This window comes from Triticum urartu, chromosome 4 (assembly GCF_003073215.2).
Source record: "Triticum urartu cultivar G1812 chromosome 4, Tu2.1, whole genome shotgun sequence".
Classification (NCBI taxonomy): Eukaryota; Viridiplantae; Streptophyta; class Magnoliopsida; order Poales; family Poaceae; genus Triticum; species Triticum urartu.
This window is the reverse complement of record NC_053025.1, coordinates 450,705,376-450,709,463: the sequence shown is the minus strand read 5'-3', so window position 1 is coordinate 450,709,463 and position 4,088 is coordinate 450,705,376.

The window sequence follows — 4,088 nt, the reverse complement described above, 5'->3', positions numbered from 1 at the left end:
TTTGATCAAACTCTTTACCATCGGCGTCAGGACCCAGATGACTCTTGGTTGGCATTGGCGTCGTGTAACCGTTGCAGTCTTGCATTCCAAACTTCTTCGGGCAATCTTTGAGGTATTTCTCTTGAGATATGAAGATGCCATTGTGTTGCTGCCGTATTTGAAGACCAAGGAAGAACTTCAGCTCACCCATCATGGACATCTGATATTGCTCTTGCATCATGTGTCCGAACTCATCACTGTATTTTTTATTAGTGCAGCCAAAGATAATGTCATCCACATATATTTGGCACACAAACAGTTCACCATCATATGTCTTCGTGAAGAGTGTGGGATCCAGGGAACCAGGTTTGAAGCCTTTGCTCTTCAGGAAGTCTTTGAGTGTGTCATACCAAGCACGAGGGGCTTGTTTGAGGCCATACAATGCCTTATTGAGTTTGTATACCATATCAGGGTGTTTTGGATCTTCAAAACCAGGCGGTTGTGCAACATACACTTCTTCTTCAATCTTGCCATTAAGAAAGGCACTCTTCACATCCATTTGATACAGAAGGATGTTATGATGATTTGCATAGGCTAGCAGTATGCAAATAGCTTCAAGCCTAGCCACATGAGCAAATGTTTCATCGAAGTCAATTCCTTCAACTTGAGTGTATCCTTGAGAAATGAGACAAGCCTTGTTTCTAACAACTTGACCATGCTCATATTGCTTGTTGCGATATATCCATTTAGTGCCTATGATATTGTGTTTATGAGGATCAAGACGCTTGACCAGTTCCCATACATTATTCAGCTCGAACTATTGAAGCTCTTCTTGCATAGCTTGAATCCATTCAGGTTCCATGAAGGCTTCATCAACTTTCTTGGGTTCAGATATTGAGACGAATGCAAAGTGCCCACAGAAATTTGCTAGCTGTGTTGCCCTTGAACGAGTGAGTCGACCAGGTGCATTGATGCTATCAATTATCTTCTCAATCTGTACTTCATTTGCAACATGAGGATGAACTGGATGAAGATTTTGCTCTTGCTGATCATTGTCATCATTGGCAGGTGCATTGTCTTCAGGTTGATTAGGTGTGGAAATGATAAGTTCCTCTTCAGGCTATACTTCAGACGGTATGATTTCTCTAGTTCCCATAAGCTTGATGGATTCACTGGGTGGAATTTCATCTAGCACATTTGGCAGGTGCTCTCTTTGCGAGCCGTTAGTCTCATCGAACCGCACATCCACAGTTTCAACCACTTTATAGCGAAAGAGGTTGAAGACTCTGTAGGAGTGTGAATCCTTTCCGTAACCAAGCATAAAACCTTCATGTGCTTTTGGTGCAAATTTTGAAGTGTGATGTGGATCCTTGATCCAGCACCTAGCACCAAATACTCTGAAGTATCTGACATTTGGCTTCTTACCAGTGAGGAGTTCATAGGATGTTTTCTTCAGAAGCTTGTGAAGATAAACACGGTTGATGACATGGCATGCAGTATCAATAGCTTCAGGACAGAACTTTCTTGGTGTCTTGTATTCATCGAGCATCGTCCGAGCCATCTCAATGAGTGTTCTATTCTTGCATTCCACGATGCCATTCTGCTGCGGCGTGTACGGAGCTGAGAACTCATGAGTGATGCCCAATGTATCAAGATAAGTGTCGAGGCCGGTGTTCTTGAATTCAGTGCCACTGTCACTTCTGATGTGCTTGATCTTGACGCCATAGTTGTTCATGGCTCGATTGGCGAAGCGTCTGAAGACATCCTGCACTTCAGTCTTGTAGAGGATTATGTGTACCCATGTATATCTTGAATAATCATCAACAATGACGAAGCCATAGAGACAAGCAGTAGTGGTAAGAGTAGAGTAGTGAGTAGGGCCGAAGAGGTCCTTGTGTAGCAATTCAAAGGGTTGAGTTGTTGTCATGATTGTCTTCGAGGGATGCTTGGCCCTCGTCATCTTTCCAGCTTCGCAGGCACCACATAAGTGATCCTTCTTGAACTTGACGCCCTTGATGCCTATGACGTGCTTCTTCTTTGCGACAGTATGCAAGTTCCTCATGCCAGCATGCCCTAGCCTCCGATGCCAGAGCTAGCACTCTAAAGCTTTTGCAAGAAGACATACGGCAAGCTGTGGTCCTGCTGAAAAATCTACCATGTACAAATCATCTTTTCGATACCCTTCAAAGACTAGAGACTTGTCAGATTCCATTAGAACAAGGCAACGATATTTTCCAAATATCACAACCATGTTCAAATCGCAAAGCATTGAGACAGACATTAAGTTGAAGCCAAGGGATTCAACAAGCATCACTTTATCCATGTGTTGATCCTTTGAGATTGCAACTCTACCTAGACCCAATACCTTTCTTTTACCAGTGTCAGCAAATGTGATGTGACTCTTCTCAGATGGACGTAAGGTTGAGTCCATGAGAAGACTTTGATCACCAGTCATATGATTAGTGCATCCACTATCGATAATCCATTCTGAAGCAACTGGTGTCATACCCTACAGAACAGTTAGGGTGATAGGCTTCACGAAGAGTATTGTGAAGCATAAGCATTTGACGAGCAAGTGAATTATGAAAGCTCAGACCCAGGTTAGAACTGATAGGATGCATGTTAAGCGACTTACAAATGAAATACATAGTAAGATCATTTAGGCATTTTATCTTGTGCCCCACAAGATCCTTTGGGTCCCCATCAATAGCTTTAGATGCCTTTGATTTTCGGCTAGAGACCATTCCCTGCAAGAGAGAGTTAGGTTTTCTTAGCCACCCACATCTTCAGGGGTGGTTTCGAAGCAATGAGTCTAAGTGCAGCATCTGAGAACTTTGGCTTTGAAGCCCTAGCAAATAGTCTTGCAGGTGGTGAATAATACTCATAAGAATAAGAAAAGTAGTTATGGGTCTTATGAACATGGCGGTTTGATGAAACACGCTCATATTCATAGGCCTGAGTATGGTTTCCCTGCAAAACATTTGTGTTAGTGCGACTCAGGTGAGTCCTCTGTCTGTATGAAGCCTTTGGACCATATGAAGCATGTGGTCTGGGGTTTGTCTTCTTCCCTTGTGTTGTCATGATGACATTCACAAGAAGATTCTCCAGACACCTTTTGGGCACCCAGACTTTCTTCATAGGTGGCCCATTCCTGCAGTTAGTACCAATATACCCGGCAAACACTTCACCATTCTGATTCCTAAACAGATTATAGTTTGCATCAAAGGATTCATCAACGATAATAGGGTTAGCACAAGTGAAGCCAGATAGGGTGGATGGATCCACTGAAGGTTCCTTTGCAGCAACCCATGTGGTTTTGGGGTACTGCTCAGGCTTCCAGTAAGAGCCACCGGCATTCATTTTCCTTTCGAACCCAACACCATCTTTCCTAGGGTTTCGGTTCAGAATCTGCCTTTTGAGGACATCACATAGTGTCTGATGCCCTTTGAGACTTTTGTACATCCCTGTTTCAAGCAATGTCTTCAACCTAGCATTTTCATCAGCAATAGCAATGGCATCCTCAGCAGACGGGTTAGTTTCCACATCAAAAGTTGAAGATATTGCAACAGTAGCAGTAGTGGAACATTCAGCAACAGAAGTAGCGTTATCACGCTCAATGCATTTTAGACATGGTGGTTCAAATCCTTCCTGAGCGGGACTGATCTGTTGAGCGTGAAGTGACTCATTTTCATTTTGAAGATCTTCATGAATTGCTCTCAATTTCTCAAGTTCTTGCTTCCTTTGAAGATAATCATAGGAAAGCTTTTCATGAGTTGTTGAGAGCGTTTCATGACGACTTTCAAGTTCCTCATACTTACCATGAAGATTTTTTATGTCTTCAATTAAGGACTGAGATCGAGTCATTTCTGCTTCCAACAGGTCATCGCTTTTGTCTAACAGTTTTTGAATATGTTCCATAGCTTTGTGTTGTTCAGTTGCAATTTTAGCAAGTGTTTTGTAGCTGGGTTTGGAATCACAATCAGAGTCATCTTCACTGGATGTTTTATAGTGAGCATTGCGTGAGTTTACCGTGGCACCACGTGCCATGAAGCAATAGGTGGGAGCGGAGTCGTCCTTGTCATCAGCGTGGGTGATGGAACCATTGTCTT